We start from the raw sequence: 26,174 nt of genomic DNA on the forward strand, positions 1-26,174 counted from the left end.
TTTTGCTAGGAAGAGAGAAATCATATTTCGCAGCTTTCATGGGAGCTTAAAATGTTGAGGGAAACCTCATCTGTAGTACATGCTCAGGACCAGGTAGTGTTGCAATGAGTATGGGGTCTCTGAATTTGAGATGCCTAGATTACTGAACTGGTAAATCTGAAAGAACAGATCTCTTTCTTTTTCTTCAGGAGATAAAGGGATCTCATGCAAAAAGGCTCTCTTGTCTGTTGTAAGATGAATCCAAATAATGAAGGATCAACAGTTCATGCAAAACAGAATAATTCTTCCTTGACTGGCTCTGATATTATGTAATCCCAGATTTCCAGTATCTCTCTACAAGATCTGGTGTCAAAAAGTTAATTTCCAGTTGCATATTAAAGATGTTCTCTTGTTATTTTTTTTTCCAGTTATTTTCAATATATTTATATATTTTACAAACAGAAAAACTCTTTATTTTTATTATTATTATTATTATTATTATTATTATTATTGTTGGCATCTGATTTATTATTTCTGTCTGTTTTATTGTTGGTGTCTGTTTTATTATTTATTATTAAAATGTCTGTTTTATCGCCTCAGAATTGAAAGAAGATGCTTTTATAAAGATGACAGAGCAGCTATAGGTCTTTTAGAAAACAGAGCTTAGAAAATGATTATTCTGTTACAGTAGCTATGTTAAATAAAAGTTTTATTAAGAATACATAGAAGTTTCACAGTCACATTTCATTTTCCCAGATTTACTTCACCTGCAGATCAGGAGAATACTCAAGCCTCCAGTGCTAAAGATATAGAATCTTTCCTAATAACTTAACTTCATTTGCTTCTGCAAAGAAATAGGAAACATCCAAACCATGATGCTATAGTTTAGGTCCAGTAGCAGCATTTAGCAAAATTTCAGTTCCAAGAATGACATGAAACATCAAATTACAGTGGGCTTATGTTTATCTGTACCTCCTGCTACTCCTCAGCTTTTCTGATTATCCTTAGCTTTGGAAAAATGTAAGACTTGATCTTCAGCTATAATTAAGTGTGAATTGTGTAGAGAAGAATGATTTCACTTGTAGGTCTTACATTTCTGAAATCTATTTTCCTTAGTGTGGGAAAAAAAAAATACACAGTTTTAAGAATTGTTCAATAAAGCAGGACAGAAAACCATGTCTGATATTGACATGTCTTGATCTGATGATCTACAGGTGACATCTTAATGAGCTAGGCTGTACTGGGAAGCAGGAAGAGACCCCAGTTAAATGAAATCTTGCATTATGGAAGCCCTTTGTGAGTAACTTTCCAGTGCAGTTCCTGTTCTTATTTATCACATTGCTTTTAAAAAATGACCTTTCCACCAGAAAATATATATTTTATATTACTTATTAAATTTGGGACATTGGGGTGTATTTTGCAGTATTTTGAATCAAAACTGACAGACTACTGTGTGCATGCTACCATCCCCTATATCTGGTTTCTTATTTTTCAAAGAAGATTCAGAAGTGTTGAGGAAGCTGAGGATGTTGAAAGCTGTTTAAAGAAAACATTTTTACTCCTGTTTTTCCTGAAACTGGCTCACATAAAAATTCAACTGCTACTAATTAATTTTTCTGTTAGTCTGCTGTCACGTCTAGCTTATCACAAGATGGACCTAAACTGTCAGCACATATAGCACTTCTTTCTCCATTGTGGAGCTCAGCAAATTTGTCCCCAAGGTCAGGCATCTTTATTAGCAGCTTTCCTTTACTGTATGTACAGTAAGCTAGCTCATCTGCTCTGATGTTATCAGATAAAACCTGATTGCAATGACTGCCTCAGAGGTGACCTGACATAAGATGTGATGCATCATTCAGCCATGCAACAGGCAATTTTGCTTGAGTTGTTTAAAAAAAAATCCAAAAGAAAATACTCCTAAACCAATGGGTTTGTGTACTGCCCTGGAGAACTTGTGTAGAATTTGCATGGTTTTTGCTTCTCGCCTAGGGTAAGGGGACATATAGACCTATACCTTTACTGCTAACACATTTCCTTTCATGTAGCTGATATCTGCCTCACCGTGGGTCAAATCTGATGGCATGATGAGGGACCTAGCATAAAGAAGAATATTTATGGCTATTTTTAACTTTAACATAGCACCTAATGTGATCACACATACATGTCTTTGTTGCTGTTAGAGAAGTCTTGTACCATCTCCTGCCCTGACTGCAAGTCCAGGGTGTGAATTTTCTGAATCTGGCAGTGCAATGGCAATGCTCACTGGTAACGTCCGTGTAGTACCCTCACTGGCATCACACACCTAACCACAGCCCTTGTAGGGCAGAGAAAGTTCTCACCTGATTTATAGAAAGGCTCTAGGAGATTTTCTGCAAGATGTTGTAACAATTTCACTCTACTTCAAGGTGCAAAATGGAGATAGAAATATGTTTTAAATCTTAAAGGAGCTCAACGAATAGCACAGCCTTTGATTTGTTAGTTACTGCCATGCTGGTAAAGTGGATTTTTTTGTAATAGTAATTGTAGTAGAATAATTGTAGAACACCTGTAGTGGAGAAATTACACTTTATTTGTCTGAATAACAAAGGCTCTGGGCAATGTATTAGATCACCTGTTGAGGTATTATCCAGCTTATTTTTCTAAGCTTCTGTGACTCTGTTGGGATGACAAAGGCTAAGGACAAAGATTTGTCTTCTCGGAGTTTACAGTAATTGCAAAGCAATTGCTGAATGTGATCCTTATAGATTAATTTTACAGCATTGGGGCAATAGAATGCTCAATTCAACAACTTTTTCCTTTCACTTGGTGCTGCTCCTTGCTCCTGATAAAGTGCTCTCTTGGTGCTGCACGTTATCATCTTTCATAAGCAACAATTGGAGAAGCATTAAATATGTAATAGAAAAGGCCTGATCTTGTTCCCAGCCTGGTGCGGGTGAACTTTATGGTTGACTTATGTGTGATTAGAATATGGCCCCAGGGACAAGCTGCCTCTGAGCACAGACCAGCAAACTCTTGTTTAGTCATTCAGACTTGTACTGCAGAGTGTTCTTCAGCTGCCCATGGGGCAGCGTGTATGTGCTGATCCTACCCGTGGGATGGCAGCCACTAACTCAACACAGCATTGAGAGGAGTCACCAGGGTGCTGACACTGACCTGACAATATGGAAATGCTATTTTCTTGCCTTTGGCCTGTCCATTTCTTCCTTCCTTTCTTCATTCCTCAGACAGCTCACTAGTTACAGATGGGTCTGTAAGGTGCAGCCCCTCGTCATGGAATCAGGGCTCCAGATACTCCTGTCGAGTAACTGCAGAAAGCGTCAGGTTGGTTCCTTTAATTTATCAGCCCCATATCTGCCAAGATTAGGCTTAGGTTTTCTGTAACTGTAGCTGTGGGACATTGTGAGAAATTTTCTAGGTATATTTTCTGTAAACACAGATCTACCCCTAAGCCAAAGTAAATACTTAGGAGATGCGATCTAGAATTAACTTGTGAGTTTCCAGAAATCAATTTCATTTCAAAATAACTTTGTCACAGAGAATTTGGAGATGATCCCACCTATCTGGCCTTCCCTCACAAGCATTTCCATAGAACAATCTCCCTCTTCTAGGGACAATGCAAGCATGGGTGTTATGAATTTTCTAAAGTGGATTTCCCCACTTGATTCCTAGAGATCAGGTCTACAAATCAGCCAGAAAACCTCCAGCAAACTGAGGCAGTCAAGTTGAACCTAAATATTAGGCTAATAGTAAAACACTTATGCTGGAAGTAAATATCTTCATTTCTTACGTAGCCAATGTCTTGCAGGGGCTACATTTGAAGGCTTTAAAGAAAGATCCGACATTCTTTAGCACCTCTGCTAGGGGGGGTGCAACAACATTTTGCTGGAGATCCTTCAGAAAGATTGGCTCACTGGGCACCAGAGAGCAATTCATCTTGTATGCCTGTGCTTTAGGATAGGAAAATCATCTTCTACTGATCTATTTTCACTAACAACAGCAGGACCCAAGTCCACAATATAGACAACTATATACCCAAACGAGGTCAGAGGAATCCATGTCTCCCAAAGCCTGGGCTCATCTGCTGAGGCAAACTTGATGCAAACTTTTACTGACAGGCAATTTCATAAATGTCCTGCAATAAGAGACAGCTTTTACGCACTCCTTCCTTTTCTATCCTGATACCGTGCAAAGAGGGTGCTCAGTCATCAGCCAGTTCAGGAAATTCACCTAGAATTGCAGAAGTCTCCTGCAGGCATTTTTTTTTCTGAGCTGTCCTAACTCACATAAAAAATAATTGTCATTAAATAAAAAGCTGAACATGAAGAGGATGGACACATATCACACATTTTTTCATGTGTAAGATACTTTTTATGGTCTCCTCTGTGTCTATTGATGTTTTCTCTAACTTCAGGCAAAATATTGACACTGGGAGGATCACGTCTGTTATCTCTTAGTAAAGTTTGGGGAACTAAAGGCCCATAGATCATGAGGCCAGGGACTAATGAAATAATCTACTATGAAATTCTGCTGAGGGAAAACTTAGATTAAATCATTCTTTCTCTCCCTGTCCTTGTCTCTCTGTCTCTGTCTTTCTCTCCCACGCAAAGCCACTTGCATATTGTATATATATTGTGAAGCTTCTTGTACTGCAGTTTGGAAGCTGTCTCTGCTCTTTATTTTAAACCATTTTTTTTTTTTCTGTCAAAACTGAATGCTTGTTTTATTCTGAAAAAAATCTTGTCACTCCTTAACAATCAGTAATTTTTTATTTTTTATTTATTTATTTATTTTTGAACAGACTGTCATGTACTGGGGATTGTGATCTAAAGAATGAAAGAAGTGATTCAATTCTTTTGCAGGTTATGTGTGGCTATGATGCTTCAGGTAGCCTGAGCAATAGACTTCCCTATATCTTCCCTTTGACTTTCACTCCTTGCAGATCTTCAGGGGAACATTACTGCAGAATTAAAAAGTGAGTTGGAAATGCGTTGATGTTTACCTTTAAAAATAGTGTGTGTGATGAAATAATAAGACTCCACTGTTTTTCAACCTAATCTTTTATTTGTCATAGTCATCAGCTTCTGTACCTGGAGGAAGAGAAGACAGGTGTGTAAACCAGATGGACAGATGGAACAAAATGTCACTGAATTGTGCAGGCATGGAAATAGAAAGACCTAGGACAAATGGCATTTTGAATGGAAGGTGACCCAGTCAGTCAGTTGTAGTTAATTCTTATTAAAACTGAAAGAGACTTTTAGAAAACAAGTTGGAATGTAGATGGAATGATGCTGAATGTTTGTTAGTCCATTTTGTGTGTGTGTGTGCTGGAAATAGGAGGACACACCCAAGACAGGTCTAAAACTAGAAGCTTAATATACAAGAAACTTATTGGGTGGCTTCCTTGGAGGGAGAGGATGTTATTTATTTATTCCAGTGACCCACCTTGCATTAACTGGGACATCACTTACTGTCATTAAGAATTTTGGGGAACATCCTTCATTTCAGAAGAGCTCTGTCTGGGAATGTCAGGCGTATTTCTGCTCTCCTTTAAATTCTAACTTCTTTGAAGCCAGTTTTTCCACCTTGCCCCACCTTGGTTTCAGCAGCCCTAATCCGTATGCTGTTTCCCAGCTTCTTATTCTGACCTATGATCTGGATATTTGTCAGTTCATCCTTCACCAATATCAGATAAACTGCCATGCAAGAATTTATGCTAAGGACCCTTCTATTATTACTATTGTATGCAAGATTTTATAATAAGGGCTTTTACTGTTACTACTGTTGTATAATGATTAAAGTAATAGCCTGAAAATAACAACTCTAGTGGGATTCCCATCTTGGCTAGACAGCAGCATGGAACACGACATTTTGGCACTCAAATTGTTGTTTCTGTGAGGCCAAAAAACCCCTACAATTGGCTGTTTTTCATTATAATTCTAAAATCTATTTTTTATAGACCTAATCCTGGAAAAATCACATAAGCTATAAAAGTAACCTCAAATCTTTTCATGTCAAGCACAAAAACTATTTTTCTGGGGATCATAATTAAAATAAATAAATAAGTAAACAACAGAAAAAAAATAAGCATATAGTAATTACTTGGTATTGACACGAACAAGAGTAAAAGAAAATGTGTTAGTTTTGGTCTTTTTGTAAAGTGACCAGCTGCGCAATGTGTCATAATTAAACAGACACACACAGTAATGAGAATGATAAGAATCCTCAATTTTCAATTCATACACATGAATGTACTGCTGAAGAAGTGCAGAATAATATCCACCTGTGACTGGACTGCAATAACTAGAAATAAAAAGGAATATCCACCTGTGACTGGAGTGCGACAACTAGAAATAAAAAGGAAACTTTCCTGTAGCTTGAAATTCAGAGCAAATGGGACAGAAAACACAAACAAGTGGTTCAGCACATATACAGGTTTCATCTTCAGACAATCTGATTCATTTTGCACTTAAAAAGCAATTTATATTCATTCATCTGGTTTTATTTATTTATTTATTAGAACTGCATTTCTTGATGCAAGTTTATTAGCTGAAAGAAGGACTTTTTTCTCTATCTACCAGAGCATTTAAAATGAGAAGATTTATAAATTTGCATGGGAAAAATGTTGATTAGGCTATATAGGTTTTTATGTGAGCTATTAAACAAAAAATGTTTTCCTTCCTCTTTAGGAACATGCAATGGGTATTCATCAGTACTAACTACTATAGATGTTTTTTACTCACTTTTTCCCATTTAATAACCCTTATTTTTTTCAGCTTTTCAGTTTTTTCAGACCTTCATGTTCAAAACAGTAGTCCAATAGGCCAGCATAGTTACCTTATAGACATTTACCTGTAAAGTGAGTGGATTATATTTTTGTGACAGTTTTTGAGGGCTGCAACACCCTGTATGATAAAACTCTCAGATACTTATTCATATTTGTTCTTCTTTCTGAAGCTTTTCATCCCCTCATTGGTGTCCAATGTTATATGAAACTTTATGTGAGTCTGCTCTAATTACAGGAGATGGGTCTCAGGAAGGCAGAAACAGCTTTGGTGGGAGAGAGAAGATGGTCAATGTTTTTTAACTTAAAAAGAAAGTCAGTCAAATGCATTTCTAGGACAAGATTAAAAATCCTAGTTTGTAATAAACTGTTTCCAATCCTGACCCAGTCTTCATATGGATCTGTAAGCTGATGGCCACCATGACTCTTCATATTAATCTGTTATGGACTTCAGATCACCAATTCCACAAAAAATATTAAGAAAATTAGCTTTCTTGCACAAAGTAGACTTCTCCCCAGTGAACAACTCAAGACAGGCATTTCCTGACACTTCCTCTGTTAAGGAATAACCTGAACTTAGTGTCATTGTATTTTTTGGTTGTTTTCTTTCCCCTGTGACAGGAGGTCAATCATTTGGTGGAAGCTGCATCTACTTCTGCTGATTAGAAGGAAAAAAAAAAAACATTTTTAGTTTGGATAAAATTGCCTTCTACAACACCAAATTCTTCTCCAATCAACCCCACTGCCTGCAAGAATGGCACAGGTCCAATTTTTGAAACAGTCAATGTTAATGGTGATATAGTTATTAACAGAGACCATCCTCTCTCTACCGAAATAGCTGAGTTCCTTTGGGAAGAAGAATCTAGAAAGAAGACTTTCATGCTTTAATTCAGACTAGTCTAAGTAAAGAGCTCATTTGGGGATCACCTTGTCTGTTTGAGTAGGGATGTTCAACATAATTAACATTAGAATTAAAAAAATATACATGTAGATACTTCAGCAAAGAGGAGCCACCTGGGATGAAGAAAGGGAAAACAGCAGGGGATTCCAGTAAACTTTTTAAGTCTCTTGCTATTTGTATGTATCTTTTCAAATTTTCCCTGCCCTTGAAGCACTGATCTAATGAACCCCAATAAATTAATTAACACTGAGATGGCTGTCATACTCCCCTGAGAGTATCTTAGCAGGCCTGGAGAGTGGAGAACAGGCAGAAGAGCCTGAAGGATATTGAGAGAGACAGAGGAACCTTGGTACAGGTGGACTGGGAGTGCCCATGGTTCCCTGTACAAGGGCTGCCCTGCTCCCCCTAAGAAAAGAGGAGAAAAGGGCAGCCTGTCTCTATACAAAGCAGGGAAAGAGCAAGAAATGTATCTAGATCTTACCACCCTGGAGGTGTTTTTAAGTTTTGTAAATCCTTTGTTACAGGGACCTAAATTGCTCCCAGGTTACATTTATCACACCTGAGAGAAAAAGAGATTTATCCCCAAGAGAAACCTGGACTGGGCAAGCCAGCAGAGCTTGTCCCTGTGTGCAAGAAAGAAGGTGACCTTGGTTAGACCATCAGGTGTCATAGCAATCTCCACGTTCAAGGTGAGAAAACACAGCTAAGCCAACCACATTAGGAGGATTAAGAAGGACTCAGAATTTATCTGTGCATATTCAGGTACAGGGAAACTTCTTGCTTTCATAAACTCATTTATGACTGGTTAAGCCTCTTTCTCTCTTTCCTCATTCACTCTTTTCTGTTCCCAATAAATCTTCGTGCCTCTCTTCTATCTTGTAGCCTTATCTGTGGGGAGGGGGGAGATAGTTCCTTAGATGCAAGTTGTTAGATTTATGTTCTTGTCTTTGATGATAAAAGCTTGTCACTCCTTGCCAGACAGTGCTATTAGTTCTGAATTTCTTCAAAGGCAGCAGCAGCCTCTCTTTGAAACAAAGAGGAAACATTATGTGAAGGTACCGAGAAACCCAGATGATGGGAAAAATATCCCAACTCTTCCAAAATAGTGGGGGAAGAGAAGGAAGACATTTGAATTACAACAGAGTGGGGAAAGCTGGGTTTGCTCTGATTTGACTGGGAAAACATTTAGTCTTGTATCTCTACTAGAAAACTATCCAGTGCCAGGAGCTTTTGTGAAGCCCTGAAGCCAGCTGGAAAACCAGGCTGTCATTCAATTCCTTCCATAATCCAGTGCCTGGTGGAAAGGTCTTTGGTCTGGTCTGGCTCCCAAACCATGCTGGGGAACCAACCATCTGGGAAACTGATAGTTGGTCCGGGCCAAAAGCAGCTAAGGGCTCCTCTAGCTTTTTAACAGCAGGGATAATGAATTCCCGCACCTGTGCTCTTGTCCTGGTGTTGTTAAATTTACTGGTACAAAAATGGAAGGTGGGAAATGAAGGAAGAATATTAGGCTCCGTGGGAGTCTAATCCCGTGATATTATAGGGGTACAGAGGCAAACCCACAAATACTCCTATTTTTTCTCAAGACAGAAAGAGCTAGTATTTAATATCAAGTGCTCAGCACCTCAATAAAGATCTCTTTCTTCAAAGCCTGCTTGACTTGTGCATAACCTGGTAATAAAGAGTGCTGGTATAAGGGATGTTTATTCCTTTTGACATACTAAGACCTCCCAAATAAATAGTCTGACAGGCAGTTCCTGCTTCCTGGGTTTTGTGATCTGTTCTTGTTTCAGAACTGAGAGAGAGGGAAGAGATTTTCTTCCTGTCTGCTTCTGTTTTTTGTTTGTTTGTTTCTGTTTGTTTGTTTGCTTTATAACTTTTTTTTTCCTTATAAATCCAAACAATTAAATAAATAGTTTTGCTCTGTGTTTGCAAGGTGGCACAAATGGAGACAAACTGTGGCCTTTCTTCCTGTATTGACCTCTAGAAATACTGAAAATAAAATACAAAGCAAAGATCCTCACAGTGCACTGGGGTTCGCTGAACTAGCTAAGCACTGCAACCCAGGCTGCCCATTTATTTTTGACCACCTACCCATCATCTCAAGCTAGGGATACAGAATTTGAAGCACTAGAAAGTTGTGCTAGAGTTCCTTGGTGTCTCTTGCAGTGAAATGAGAACACAAAAAGTCTTTTCTTACAAGGGTTGTATGCATTTGATATATTTTATCAGCAGGCAAAAGGAAATGCTGTTTGTGCTTTTTTGACATTGCAGGGTTATTCATGACTGACGTCAAATGGAGATCCAGGTGCTTTGATTTTTATGGCTTCTATTTGCACTGTTTTCTCACCACAAAATCAAAAACAAAACAACTGAAATGCCAGTAGAGCATATTGCTGAATAACTGATTACTTTCTGCGATGAGGTGACAAGAGAAGAGCAGTGGGTGTTTGTCAACTTAGTAAGGCTTTTGGAACAATCTCCCATCGTAAACTTACAGTCAAATGTAGGAAATAAGGACTGCACAAGTGGATGATAAAGTTTGTGAAAAGGTGTCTGGATTGCTGGGCTTGGAATGGGATGTTCAGTGGTACAAAGTCCAACTGGTAGCTGTGTATTAGTGGACATCCTTGGGGTGGGAAACTGGGAAAAACTATTACTTAATATCTTCATTAAAAATCTGGATGATGGGGCAGTGCACCTTCATCACTCTTCATATTGGGGTAGTTGATAAATGGAAAGCAGAGCTGCTATATGGAGGGACCTAGACAGGTGAGAAAAAGGAGCTGACAGGAAATTTGGCAGAGAGCGAGAAAGAAGGAGAGAGAAGAAGAGAAAACTGCCTTTACAATCTGGTAACTGATGGACTGAGACCCGTACATGTCACATTACAGTGTGGAATAAAAGCCATCTTTAAAACATCAAATTTAGAGTGAAAATGGTTGTACTATGGGTATCTCTAAAAAAATTATAGTTGTTGAGACTGATTCAGTAAACAGGAGAACAAATTTCATGGTTCCCAGCACAGAATAAGCATCTCCAGGGTAAGAGATCTCCTTTATTATTTGTAGCACAGTACTGCTGGTTTCCATACTTGCAAATGTTAGTTTTTTTTGTTTTGTTTTTGAATTATTTTTATGTTTATTATTATTATTTTTTTTTTAAGCAGTGAAGCCACTGGTCCCAGAGGATAGTACTATTTTCATGAAAAAAAAAAAGTCATTGTCAGTTTATTGTTCCTGTGAATGATTTGTTAATTAAAAAGAGGCCAAAAATCATTAAGGATCATGGGTAGCCCAATTGAATTTGGTCTTTCTTTGCATTTTAGCTTTTAAATACTGTCAAAGGTTAAAGCTGAAAGGAACTGGATTAACCAAACCCAGACTTATACTGATTGGATTTATTTTACTTTATTCAGGGATGGGATTCTGTCCATCTGGTTTTGTATGCCTGCAGCGTAGATGCCTGCATCTGAAACAGTCATCTTGGGCACTGTTTCTACAGAATGGAAAGTGATTGCCACTTTTATCTAATCTATTCCAGCTGTCTTTGTTAGAGCAAGAGGAAAAGGTCCGAAGATGATTATATTATTCATTGAATTCAAAGTGAGTTTCCGTTAAGTTTGGGCTGTGGACAACTACATCCAAACTAGTAAATATAGATATTTACTTTTTAGATGTCGGCAAAGGAAACAAAACTGAAATTTCTAAGTTCAAGATTCCTATATGATTATCAAGGAAAACAGACACAGTCAGTAGGAGATTCATTCAGCATCTTTCAAAATGTTGAATCTCATTTGAAGATGCCAGTTTCTTTCTTGAATTGAATATAATTGAAATGCATAGGAATCTCCTGCTCTGAATTACTTATGAAAGGTGCCATCTTCTTCCCATTGATTGTAGAAGGAGACAAACCTTTTTTTTTCTTGACACCTGCCTTCCTTGAAGGGTAGATGGTAGGGTAACAAGGATTCAATCTATACAGTAATAGATCTGGGCTTATTTATCACACATAAACCTAAATACATCCAGCATTAGGCAGCTGGTTTGGGATGCAAAGTTTTGCTGTTCCACTGCTGTCTCTTACTCCTTTTTGTCCTTGTGTTTAATGGTGTGTCTCCACTTGCCAAGGGAAGAAAAGCAGTTGTGACTTCTCTCTGTGCAGCGTATCTTTCCATGGTAGGCTTTTCCCTCTACATCTTCTCATGCCTCACTTACTCCGCTATCATCTGCTCTAGTGGAGGGAGGATGAATGATAACTGCATTCCCATTAGGTGTCTTAGTGTCTTCATGATGTTTCTGAGTCTGCTTTGTTCCTGAAATGTCCTGTTTTCTGTAGAGTTAGTAACTGCTGATGCAACATCTGCCAAAGCATGCACTTGTGGATGGTGAACTTTCCAGTTCTTTTCTTAAATTCAGAAGGTGAAAGCCCAAAAATCTGTAGGTGTGCATGACTATAGTCGCTCATAGCTGGAGCAGGGGCTGACCTCTTCCTCTGAGTGTAAAAAGCTTTGCTTTGTGAGCAAAGACCTGTCCCATGTCCCAAACTTTATTAAACTCTGTATCCAGAGAGTCTTCAGATTGGAGCAGGCTCTGATGTGTTTCAGCTGGGCTGATAATTATCCATTTTATGGCAAGTATCATTCCTTGGCAATTTTTCAGCCTCAAGATGTAGGCTATAAAATATGCACGACTCTATTACAACAAATAACCACCAAAAAAACCACATTTACATATTTTCTATGGAAGAAAAAATCCGTATACAACTATACAAATAAATTGATGTCTGGCATAAGAAGTTCCTGAATTGTAAGTCACAGAAAAAGGGGATAGAATCATAGAATATCCTGAGTTGGAAGGGACCCACAAGGATCATGGAGTCCAGCTCCTGGTTCCACACAGGACCACCCAAAACTGGACCCTTGTCTGAGAGCGTTGTCCCAACGCTTCTTGAACTCCAGCAGCTCGGTGCCGTGACCACTGCCCTGGGGAGCCTGTCCCAGTGCCCGAGCACCTCTGGGTGCAGAACCTTTCCCTCACACCCAGCCTGACCCTCCCCTGTCCCAGCTCCATGCCGTTCCCTCGGGTCCTGTCGCTGTCCCCAGAGAGCAGAGCTCAGCGCCTGCCCCTCCGCTCCCCTCGTGAGGGAGCTGCAGGCCGCCATGAGGCCTCCCCTCGGCCTGCTCTGCTCGGGGCTGAACAAATCCAGGGGTCTCAGCCGCTCCTCACACGCCTTCCCCTCTAGGCTCTTCACCATCTTTGTAGCCCTGTGTTCTTCCCTTTTTGGGAAGTCATCCTCCCAGGTGAGTTAGAGCTTTGGGCATAACTGGCTGCTATGAAATACCACATAAAACATCATAAAAAGTAATAATCAGAAAAACATAGGCTGAATATATGTATATTTTTTTCAGTGTAGTGCAATGAAATAAGGTATCAAGGCACATACATGTCTTCCTTCTGTTGTGCCCAGGCAGGAGTGGTTAGATGTGAAGTCAGATCACTAACCAGATCTTTACCCCTTCTGCAGTAAAAATAAAACGATTTCCACTGTGCATCATGTTAGCCTGCTTGTAAGAGGAAAGCAAAAGCACAGCTTTTGAGCCTTTTAAGAAGGAAACCCATTGTATACAAAAGAACACAATAAATGTTTGTGTGCAGCCTCTATCAAGGTGATGCATATCTGTACCCCAAGGTTTCTCATCAATTACCAGGCAAAATAAACAAGGCTCAAGGGATTTGTTTTCTCTATATCTATGTGCAAAATTGCTGTGCTTAAAGGGTGTGAAAAGGAAGCTGGCAAGCTTCTGCTTGCAGTAGTTAAGTCTGGGATTGGATTTAATTTGATCAAAGATATTACTGTTAAAAAAGAAGAAAACATAATGGGCGTAATGCAATGGCTTGCCTTACATTGTATATACCTGTATTTTCTTCAGATCCAACTCATAGGTAACCGTACATTGTGCTTGAGGCACACTATTAAATGAGCTACAAGTTTTTAAAAAGAATTGTTGCAGTACCATTTTTTAGTAGCGGAGGGGTAGGGATGCAGCTACTACACTGCAGTGCTATTAAACGGCAATTTATGTACCCTATGAGATCTAACAAAGGGTCAGTGGAAATAAGGGTCTCAGCCACTATTAAATATGATGAGATATTTTACTGGTGTCATGAAAAAGCAACACTGCTGGTTTTCACGAGGAGTAGGTTCACGTGTTTTAAACCCAAATCATGTTCAAAGCAATAAATTGATAATGACATGTAATTAACTGGAAATCGCTGAACAGTACATTTAGGTTTGATATCAATTAATAGAACAGATAAACCTCAATAATAGAGTTGGGGCAATACTAGGGGTGCAGGTCCTCTGCTTGTACCCCCATCCCATTGTAAATGAGGGTGCTCCAGATGTACATGTGCTTGTGTCATACACTTGGGCAATAAACATTGTGCAGGGGCACACAGAGCACCCTGGGGTCCCCACTCATTGACCCCAGCTCTCCCTCACTGACTGGGTGCCGTGTTCCTGTATTGTCCCAGGGGACAATGCTCAGCCCAGCCTGGGCAGGGTTGTGATGCTGCAGGGTGACTTCTGGCAGCACCAAACCACGTTCTGCTCTTCTCACTCTGAGGTTTTTCTTTCTCCATTACACAGTTCCAGGATTCTTCTACATTTCTTTTCAAGGTGACTCCTTTCATATTGCCAGTCTCTCAGCAATTCCCTGCTTACTGTTTGGTTACACTGCTGGTCATCTTCATCTTCACCATGATGAGTTTTGGGCAAACACTCTCCAGACAGTGCTGTGTATTTTTAACATACACACCATGTGCTCTCACATTTTTATACTAAAAAGGGTTGGTTGTTGTCCAGGCCATTTGTCAAGGAGGGGACCATGAATGCTCTCCTGTACTTGCGTAGTGCTTGGGTCTTTTAAAATGGATAAGACCTTGTTGTGAAGGGTGTTGTTGGGAAAGCATGGAATTCCAGAGTCCTAGCAGTGGGAACCTACGTGAACTAATCACAACAGCAGTATATCTGCCTTCACTTAACACCAGGGGAAGGATGTGAAGAGCAGGGCATGTATTTCACAGTGAAGTTGGGACTCGTGCCTTTTGGTTTGCAGTTTCAACCTTTCCAGACTCTTCAAGTTAGAGGTAATTTGTTTACAAGTAATTGGACAGATTAACCTTCTAACAGGTTATCTACGAAAAAAAGTCTCACAACACAACTTGACATTTCTTTACATTTCATCCATTGTCTCTAATGATAATTACTTTAGGTCAAATAATAACTTCTGTAGCTCTTTGAACTGTTTTGTTTCCTGGAATAACCTGTGTAATTTCTTAGTCACCAAATAGTGTTCTCTACTAAACCTTAAAATGACTTTGGGGACTGTAGGTGAAGGTAAGCAATGGGAAAAACAGTCAAGCTTTGGGAGGCCAAAGGATTCCTTGTCTTTTTCCAGGCATAGAAACAGCTGCTCTCCCTGGACAGGCTGTGGTGGAGGGGATAGCAGCATAGGAAAGGATTAAATGTTTCGTGGTGGCAGCTGCTATGTGAGAGCTTTTCCACATTTGCAGGGTGAGATGAGGATTGCATACATCACATATATCAAGATCATAGTCTGAGTCAGAACTGATATTTTTCACTGCAGACCCTCTGTTTTGCTTATTTATGTGAAAAAGCAAACAGGCTGGCATACCCAGAGGCCTCCAAAAAACCGCACACTTAACATATACATTACACCATGAAATTCCTTACAATTGTTCTAAAATCACCTCTTTTCTGAATGCAGTCTTTGTCTTGCCTCGGATAGCTGCAAAGTACATCTGTGCCTAAATGCCTCTTTTTGTCAGCCAGATTGTTAGCTAGCTACCTCTACTGTACTCACATGGAGAGTGTTGCCAGTATGGCTGGCACAGAAGTGAGAAATAGTCGAGATTTATAACAAGTTATCAAAGAAGTTTATAATAAATGAAGGTAATCACATCTGAAGAGAAAAATTCATTTCTGTAGTAACTCCACCAAATTACACCTGGGATGAATTTGGACCATTATTTATTGAGTTAAGTGTTAGCAGCCCAGCACAGTAGCGAAGATAGCATGGCGGGGGATCCGAATGAGAAAGACCCATGTGGCTGTTTTCTCCCCTAAGTATTTCTTGTTTTGCTCACAGATGGATGTTTCTGCTAAGAAATTAACAGTGAAGCTGATGACTTTGTTTTTCTTAGTCTGAACAAGTCAAACAACTTGTTTTCCTTTCTCAGAAGGTTTATTTTGGCCTATCTTGAGACTGAGAATTAAAACTTGCATTTCTTTCCAGTACTGATAACCAAAATCACAAAGGAAACCATCCCAAAATCATGAAATAGAGTCTGAAATTATGAAGTTTTTATAGAAGAAAAAGGTTCTTTAAGGATTCTGAGCCTTGTGGGTCCTTTTATATAAAGGAATATAAAATATTTGTTTTATATGGAATATCTTCTTCCAGGGAAATAAAGAACATGAAAAACAGAAGTTGTTTGATATTTCCAGACCATCACCATTTTGGGAGCTGGAGTTTTAAAATGGATGTGAAATAGAGAAAGAGTTTCAAAAAGATTGTCAAGGTAGGTAGCACAGTTTGAATAACAAGTGACTCAAAGGCAGTGATCTTCATCTTTTCTCTTAGACAATAATCCTAAACAAGCAATGCCCTGTAGGGAATGCCATGCTTTGCCAGGTGAATGACTCTTTTCATTTTGTGGGGTTATAAGTGGCATCACAGTTCTTGAGTCAGTGCATTCCCTGGTAGTTGGGAGGTTAGTTACTACAAGATCCAGAAACACCAATAATCACAGGCACAATGATATTATATATATATATATGTATATATATATACTTTTTTTTTTTTGCAAGCACAATTACTTTTGTTTTTATTGAAGGAATGTGACACTAGTCTCTTACTTCAGGGAAGTTCCTGATTCAGGGGGGTTGATTGGTGCAATGCAGGTACTCACAGCAATGCAGCAATGCAGTACTTTCTTGCTATTTTTAGTTTGCTTGTTTGCTTTGTTTTGTTTTGTTTTTCAGACTTGCATTAGAGTAATCAATTTGGGAAAGTTATAGTAATCTGCAGTAAAATCAGGTTTCCTTGCTCTAAACAAACTCTCACGTTTTTTGTGTGTTTTGACTACTGTTACTGACCAAATACAACCAGTCGTAAACTCTCTTTGCTGGATATTTCTGGTTTTGCTGTTCAATCCCCACTGAATGGCAGTCAGAGAGACTATCTGTTCAGAGTTTGGTCTGTTTTGATTATGATATTTTTTTGCTGTGGAAGAATTTTGGCCTATTTTTCTTTCTTTTTCCTTATAGGCTAATCATAGAAAATAATAGTTTCATTTATCAAAGTCATCCACATACTTCACTTCATCTCAGAGGAGCTACTGCGCTGTCGTCTTTGAACTTGAGCTCAAAAAAAAAAAAAAAAGAAATCAAAGGAGGGAAGGCTCAAAATAGTCCTATCACAGTCTGAATATACCACTTATCTCATTTTTTAAGTGTCTTCCTTTCAGACAGGTTTTCAATGCGGTTATTTAAGTAGCTGCTTTAAAAAAATTTTGGGGGGGTTTCTGCTCTTATACCTAGGAAAGCACTGACAAATGAGAGGAAGCCTGGGAGAGGGCCTGTTTGTGTCTATGCCGCTCTTTAGATGCTCATGAGAAATGAGGGGAGAGGAAAAGGAGAGCAAGAGAGGACAAAGATGTGAAAGTTTTTGCAAAACAGCAAGGATAAAAGGAGGACAACCTCTGCTCTGTCTACCCAAGCCTCTAAAGAGCCATGCATGACATCTGACTGATAGGAGAGGCAGCCCTGCTGAGGATATTCAAGCAGTAAGTTTAATCATTTCTAAAATCCTTCCAGTTCAGCTGTGCACATGGCACCAAGTGATAGCATTATTTGTGATGGTTTTGGAGTCATAGCCTGTCTGAAGAAGGAGGCTAAGAGGAAGCAGATGACTCGCCAGGAGCAGGGGACACTTTAGGACACCAAGGGAAGTGGTAAACACATAAATAACCTTTCCCACCTCTCATGACATGTCTGTGTGCCCTGCCTCAGGCGGTTAAGGAGATAGGCAGAGAACAGTAAATCATTCTGCCCTTGCTCCTCCCAGAGGAGAAACACCTGAATGTGTCCGGTGATGGGCTTGTCAGGAACATTTTCTTCACCTTGACAACATGAGTGATTCCGCCAGGAGTGTGGGAGCTAACACTTGTGAGGAAATCATTTCCAATATTACTGAACACCATCAACATCACTCTGAGGCACAGCCTGTCCCTTCACCTAATCTCACAGCACCATTGCCCAATCTATTTTAAAATGCAGCCATTGACGCAGCAGATCCGCAGCCTCGATGTGTGTCACAGCACAGAGCTGGCCACTCCTCGTGGCAGAGCTGGCAATCCTGCACCCAGGGGACACCTGCAGTCAGTGACAAAGATATCTGAAACCACCTTTAACACTTTCTATTAATCTGTGTAAGACAGTCTCTAAAGCATGCTACTCGTGTCTGCAATGTGTTTTAATATCTAAAGTGTCTTATACCCATGAATCAATAAGGGACACCTCAACTGCGGTGATGACGACTCTTGACTATGAAATACCACAGGTCTAGACTTGGCTGGTGTGGCAGGATTAAAATCAGTTCACAATGCTCTGGGAAAGTGATAACAATGATCTTCAGAAGACAGGGGACATCTTCACTGAATGGTTATGAACATGACATCAGGAGATTGCATAATATGGCTGCTGAGGGCCGGTAATATGCAGTGACATAAAGAAGTGAATAGTAATAAAGATGTAGGGGATACTTGGGGCTGTTTTCATTGCCACATATAAATCAGTGCTGCATCTCAACTTTGATTACTAGCTTTTTATACTACATCATGAAAGGATAGCATAGAAGTCAAAATAGTTCAGAGAAAGATGATCAAAATGGGAGAAAGAGGTAGAAGATTTTCCTTTGGGGTCAGGCCTCTAGGGTACCTTAGACTGGCCACACAGAAAACAGGTTCTACTCAAAAACAAGGAATGGGGTTCTGTACAGGAAGTAACTAAAGTGATCTCACTAATGTTAGTTAGATGGTCAAGCCTAGGACATTATTAATCTACTAATGTTTTAATGTTGCCAGTGGCAAATTGCCATTTACAATTCCATTATTCCTTCCAAAAAAAACCCCAACAGCCTTAAACTCAAATCATGCCACCAGGGATGATTTTATCCTCAGATGGAATGGTCACTGTGCAGCTAAATTCCTGATTTAGTTGCTCTTACGACTACCTGTACTGCAGCCTGTGGGGGGTAAGGACCAAGGAGTGAGCCTTTGCTACTTTTGTTATGGCTCTCTATTTACTTGTATCCCTTTTCACCTTAGAGAAATGGACAGCACTATCTTTCCAAAACTAGACTAGAAATATTTTTGTACCTCTCTCTTCCTAAAATAGCCTTTTTAGACCCTAATTCTGGTTGGTTAAAGTTGTCACTTCTTTGATGTCTGTGGAAAGGTTCTCATTTATACTATTCAATTTTACCCAATATTGCTTAAATGGGTTGCTTACTGATGCTTATGATGTACCTGCTCTTTTTTGTTCAACATCTACTTTCAACATTCTTGTTTAAAGGTTTGTTTGGACTTTATTGTATATTATAGCGTTCAGAAAGGAAGAAGTCTTGCCTAAACATACTTGAAGAACTTTTCTTTTTTTCCTTGAAAAACTTAAATAGAACTCATCAAAAGATAAAGTTCATGTTCAAAAAATGCAGTCACTCCTGAGCATTATCATATGCTGCCCTTTTATCTGCCTGTTATTAATGTGTTAGCTTAAGCACTGTGGACTTGCGTATTTTTCATCCTTGACTTGAGTCATTAACCTGTAGCTAGCTCCATCTTCCTCTAATTGTGTTGGTCCCAGATCTTTTCTATGTCCATCTAAAACATGATTCACACATAGATTGCTGACAAATGAAGCCAGAGCTCCTGTAGTCTTCTATTCATATGAGAACAATAGGAATTTGTGCACTGTATCACCTATACTATGGAAAACACTCTCTCCCCATCCATCCCCTGATGCTCCAAAGACATAAAAAATAGTACACCAGAGAAAAGCAGTGGAAGAGAGGAAGAAAAAAAATAATGAGAAAAGGCAGGAAAAAAAATGTCTTCTGAGTGCAGATGTTTAATGAGATGGAGAGGTGATGCATTGATGCATTGATGCATACATGCAGTATGCTGGAAGGAAAAGGAAATGCGGGGAGAGGAAATTCTTTTTACAACAGCTGCCTATTCTATAAGAGGTGGGGGAGTACTGCATTGAACTTGCTATTGGCAATATTGCTTAAACGAAATGCTTTTGATAAACATATAATCTCTACCAAAGTGTATTAGTATTGTCTCAGGAAACATGACAAATAAATAAATTTAAACAGTAGACCTGCAGTCCAATTACATTGTCTCACAAATAGCCTTTAATTCCAGATCCTCAGGAATGTTAAAAGAGGATCTGTGCTGAGATGCTGACGGTGGCTGTAAGACAGAAAACAACCTGGATGGCACAAGCTTGCGTGTAAGTTCAGAAGGAAACCTCTGTTTGCTGGTTATATTTTATATATCTAAGGATGGCTTTGATGTTACATATAGGAGAGTACATTTATGGTCATTTACCAGCATAACAGTTCTCTAGTTACAGCAGCATGCCTTGCTTTCCACTAGTACAAGGTATTTCTGTGGCACAAAGGAGGAATTTGGTTTATATTTGAGCTTGAGAATGTACATGTGGTGACGAGTAAATGAACTGCGGTGGTAAACTAGGTGTCTGCACATTTTCTGCAACAAACGGTAATTTTATCAAATGGATTTGTCAGTAAAAGTTAATGACCAAAACTCTTTGCACAGGTTTCATTCACTCTCTGGTTTGTGATTTATGCTGTGATTCCTTTGGCTATAAAAACAGGGCTTTTTATTATTATTATTACTTTATTTTTTTATTTTTATTCTTGTAAGGTATCAATAAATGTTCATGAATCCAAAGGGAAAGCAAGCAAGCTCATTCCAAGATTTCTGGAAACATAATTGTTTTCAGACATTATGCAAGATCTTCTTTATGTGCTAATTTCTCATTGATAGTTACTACCAGGTTTTTGTGTTAGTTCCAGAATCCAAATTGCAAACCACAGTCTGCCCTACAGTCAGGGCAAAAATATCCCTACATAGACCTAACAGCCTTTACATTCCTGGTGGACATGTTGGACTTTACATGTGCTGGCAGGCCTGGGTCTCCCGTCTAAGCGAAATAACCAAGATACATGAAGCTGTGTTTCCTGGCTGTCAAGTTTAAAGGGACTCCAGTGTCATCACAGGGGATCCACTACCTGTGCTAAAGAGGATGACAAGGAGTCTTATATTAATGCTATAGTAAAGCTGTGTGGATCACTGTGTAGGATACAGGACTGCTTTTTTCCTCTGTGATTCCACACTTGACTTTGCATGTTAATGATCCTCGAGACAGTGAGAGTATAAATATTTGGAGTCACCCACACTTTTGGCTTATTCAGCTGTAAAACTGGAGTATTTGTGCTGATCCATGTTCTAAAGCTACTTCAAGAGGCTAATGACAGTCTCTGTTAAAGTGTAAAGTGTTCCTATTTTCAGCTTCTTTAACAAAACTCAGATTAAATGCTTTGTATTGCTGGACATCAAATATGCACCTAAGAGTTATGACTGACATTAACTGCTAACGTTAACACTCAGTAAGTCAGCAACATATTAATCTATAAAAATGAATATTTTTCATTTGAAACCTGTTTCCGTACCATGATTTACTGGTAGGAGGACTCAATATCAATGCTTCAGTAACTTGGAGTCAGAGGGCCAAAGAAGATGCTCTAGTATGTATCCCTACACTGCAGAACCCTACTGCCTCCAGCACCTGCAGCTTTAGCCTACATCTTTCCAAGAGGTGGTCACAAATGGAGAAGACAAAGATCTGCCTGGTTTGTTGGCAGGTACCTCATGACAAGAACGTCAGAATCTATTTTGACCAGAATTGAATTTGATTTGAGCCTGGTTTGCAATGAAAACCTGGTTCAATCAGACTTTTTTTCTAAAAGGGAAATCAAGGGAATGGTATCAGAGAAATTCCAAAGAACACACAATTTCCCTTCCTTCCACCTGCACCATATATTTTTTATTCATAGCTTTCTTTTTAATGTTGTGCAAGGTTTTTGACTTTTTCCCTTGAAAAATCACGAGGTTATTGATAAAAAAAAAATCAAAGCCATCAAGTGCATTTCCCCTTCAAGAAGAGATAAAGACCACAAAATTACCATCATCCGGGAAAACTTCTATTTGCCAACAATTTGGAAAGATCTTTGAAGGATGAAAACACCATCACCTCCTTATGTCTTTTCAGAATGATTTATTTCCTTTGTCCTTTAACATCTAACAGTGATCATGATTCAAATTGAAAAATCATCTATCATCATTCACTTTGTAGTTGTGTGTTAAAGGACAAAGAAAAAACATATAGTAGAAAAAAAAAAAGAGAACTGATTCTCCATTGTTTTTTGAGTTAGTTGTTAGCTTATTTATTTAGTACTTGTTGGAAAGCTGAACAAGAAAATTGGTCATGTACTTCAGTGGGGCAGGAATGCTAACTCAAAGAAATCTGCCTTCCATTTCATCCGTAAGTCAGTGTATGATCTTTATGAAGGACTTATTTCAAATCTATCTGAGGAGGAAGAAAGTGTACTCCTGCCTACACTTGATGTAGATGGACATACCCATGTGAGGAAGGGATGAGTCTCTTGAACACTAGTTCAGGGGTTATGGCAGACAAAACAGAAGAGTGAGCATCACATTTTGGGATTGGTATATGCAGGCAATGATGACTCTTCTGGAGGGAAGACTAGGACTGTGGGAGAGTACTGTTTTTTATACAGCGCTCAGACTCAGAGCTAACTTGGGCTGTCTGCTCTACTGCATGAGATAGATAAACACTTGTTGCATTACATTTCTTGGGATGCCTTTTCTTCATTCCACAGCTGTTAGTCATGATGTTCTTCAGGTTTTACCACTTCAGCAAATTATTGTCAGAAGGAACCTCTTATTTTCCCAAGAACTTACATCATTACTCACAGTTCTCATTAACAACTCACATAACAGTGGCAGCAATATAAAGCAAGGGCTTGAACCAAGGAGTTGTACACATTGTGGGCTCAGCTCCTCCTGTCTTACCAGACATCATGCATAAGGACTCTGATGTTCCTCTGCCACAGCTTATCCATCTTGAAAAGGCCAAATAGAAACATACATATTGTGAGATGGTAATACTTCCCTGTAGAGAATATTTCCATTTTAAAAAAAGGCTGTGTATTTGCTTTGCTTGCTCTTGCAGTCACATGCTTAGACATTCTCTGCTCCAGTCCATCTGGCAGCTGCCCATGGAAGCAAAGCCCACGTCAAGCACTGCTGTCTATATCCTAATTAGCAGGGGAAATGTTGTGCTCCAACATAGCTGACACAGAGGTAAAAATGGGAAACAAACATTGTCTGACAATCTGGCATATAATAGATTAAAATCTGCTTGTTTCATAATCACAGGCAAACTGGGCTATAGACAGCTAACTCGAAGGATCCTTGCCACATAACGTGAATTGCAAACTTTCAGGAGATTGTCAGCAAACCAAAGACAAAAAGAGTAAAGTTGCATTGATCCTTTTCTTTTAAACTGAGTTTAAGAACCGAAGTGCAAAGTTCCACTTGACGACTCTGGAAACTTCAGAGTGTCGTGGCAAACGGCATTGCTGGTAATGTAGCTGCTGGCAACAGTAGAGGAGTTATGAGTTGAAAATATCTCTGTGATAAAGAAAATAGGGGTGTGTACTCTGTTGCAAAGGAAGAAAAAACATTTTCAATTTTTTGAAATTTCCCTTTGCTCAAGAGACCTCATCTACAGGGACAAATTTTGTGCCTTGACCTGCCAGCAGATAAGAAAATGTTACTGGTATATTTAATTGCATCAGTGACCATATTTCCTTTTTTATTTTTATTTTTTTTTTAATGTTGGTTTGCTGTGCATGGAAAAAAAAGATTTCCTCATATCCCATTTCTCATAATTGTCTGTGCTGAATTTGTATCAAAGGTAAGTTTCTGTCTCCCTCTACAGTTTTCTCTACCAAGCATGTTTTTTTTTTTTTTTTTTTTTTTTTGGCTTAAACAATAGTGATTTATATGTGTTAATCTCAAGCTCAAAGGTTTCACTCTTTGTTACTGATGGCTCACCCAAGCATGTCACAACATGTGATGTGAGCATTGAAGAAGAATGCTGAATGTCCCTTCCAGGAATATTTGTAGAAGGAGTGGGAAGGATGGACCCACCCCAACAGCCTGCTTTGCAAGACCTGAGTAATTTGTCTATTCTTGATAGCATACAGCAGCATAAAATGCTATCAGTGCTGAGAAAAGGAAAATACAAGAAGGAAAATCACACCAGGAAAATTATGATTTAAATTCAGTCAGTGAATTCTGTTTTAATTTTCTCTCTCTCTATTTTATTATTATTTAGGCTTACCATTTGGATAACATATTCTGATCCTTTGTTACCCAGTGATTAATATTAATTATCGTGTCATTGCCCCTGTTCTCTTGATTGTCCCTAGTTCTACTTATTCTCTGAATAGCTGTACTCCAGTAATTTTAGGATTCCCCAGCTCAGACCTTTTGCACATCCCAGAGCTGTTTCGCTGTCTATACAGTTCTCTTCAAATATGTAATCTATTTGACAGACAATAATAGTATTACTCTTTTTCTCTTGCCATTGATTTTAAAATACCATACAAACCTTTTAAAACAAAAGGTATTAACAGGGAAATGGAGCATAAAATTTGGTTTTTGCTCTTTTTTGCTAGGAGCAGTTATATCCTAGAGATTGTTTTCAAAGGCATTTTCACAAAACCCTTGGATTTTAATAAGAAAACAAATTGAGTAGTCAGGCATTGGGGAAATGAAGAACAAACTTGTAAGTATCATTTGGTCAATACTTGGCAGCACATTCATTAATTATAATTGTTATTATTGCTTCCAAAGCCACCTTCTAAGACTTAACCCAAATAAAGTTTATATCTTTAATAATTCATTTATTTATTTTCTCACTGCAGTCATATACTACCCAACTGTAGTCATTATTACATCTAACTTGTTCTAACAGAGGAAATAGTCACTCAGGAGACCTTTCCTATTAATGAAAACAATTCTGGGTAAACCACCATTTAAATGGAAAACTCATCTGGGAAGTGCTCAAGGTGAAAGAAGTCAGCAGAGTGGAAAAGGAAGGGACTTATGTTGTGTAGACACATGAGCTGGTCTTGGGTAGAAAACATGCTGCAGGCATGAACGTTAGGCCTTTAATTTGGTTTCACGTCTTCTTTTGTAATCATCCCTCTGCCCCATCTGCAGGGAGAATTCAGGAGCTGAGACACATTTCCTTACATGAAAATATTCTTGAGCTTAGGTGGGAGATTAGCGGGTCTTTCTTAAATGAAAAACTTGGTCTTGTGCTTGTTCTGCAAATATAGTATTGGAAAAGCATGGAAATAAAGCCTTCGTGCCCAGCTCAGCAGTGGGAGAGTGTTCACTTCGATAGACAGTTTAATAGTTAATAGGTGCTCTTAATAGAGAAGAGAATATAAAAGTGTTTCTGTACTGGGAAGATGTTAGGAAGCTTCGCAATATCCTCTGAAAAATGAGGGGTGGGGTATTTGTGTATCTGAGAGTGAAAACTAGCTTTTGGCCATGTTGGGATGGGGGCAAATGGGGTCCAGTTTTCAGCTCTGGTATATATCAGCTTGCTGTAGCTCTTTTTCTCATATCCAAAGTGAGTGCCTTGTGAATCAGACTGTTCTAGAATCTTCTATTACTGCCATAAAAAATCCACTGCTGATACCAAAAAAATACTTGTTCTCTGGGGACACTTTCACCAGTAAATTTCTTTTATAAATAAATCAGTGTTTTCTTATTAAAAAAGTAGTCATGAGAAAATTCCTAACTAATTCAGTTGTTCCATTTCTTATTAAATTTCATTTCAATGATACTTCTGAGAGATTTCAAAATGTCTCAGGCATGAATCACTAAACAAATAAGTCACCACTAACGCTCTTGAAATGTTGATGTAGAATTGCAACAAGCAGAGGGAGCTGACCTGAGACCATGGTCTTATGGAGCTGAAACATTTTCAGTAGAAGAGATTATGTTAACTAAAAATCTAATTCATTCCGACTGTTATTTATATCTCTCTTGACCATGCATGTAGTTATCATATGAAAAAGTACCTTCAGATGTTGTGGAATAGCTGCGGAAGGCGCACATCTTAGCAGTAAATTGCTCAGCTCTGCTTTTCCAATCATGATGTACCATGCTCCTAATTTCTCCCTTCAGAGAACATATGTGGCTTTGTAGGAAGAGGGCTGAAGAAGGATGT

General features: G+C 38.8%; 1 long non-coding RNA gene across 2 annotated transcripts in view; it reads left to right on the plus strand.

The window, feature by feature from the left end:
* The window catches only part of LOC125182987 (uncharacterized), a 96,904-nt gene that overhangs the window by 25,935 nt on the left and 44,795 nt on the right, over nt 1–26,174 (plus strand). Inside the window, exon 2 of one of the 2 annotated variants that reach the window (XR_007163931.2) lies at nt 20,177–20,264. The exons of the other annotated variant lie outside the window; for it this stretch is intronic. This is a non-coding gene — a long non-coding RNA (uncharacterized lncRNA). The remainder of the gene's footprint in view (nt 1–20,176; nt 20,265–26,174) is intronic. 2 annotated transcript variants of the gene reach the window in all.

The sequence above is a fragment of the Anser cygnoides genome, chromosome 3 (genome assembly GCF_040182565.1).
Source record: "Anser cygnoides isolate HZ-2024a breed goose chromosome 3, Taihu_goose_T2T_genome, whole genome shotgun sequence".
Lineage (NCBI taxonomy): Eukaryota > Metazoa > Chordata > Aves > Anseriformes > Anatidae > Anser > Anser cygnoides.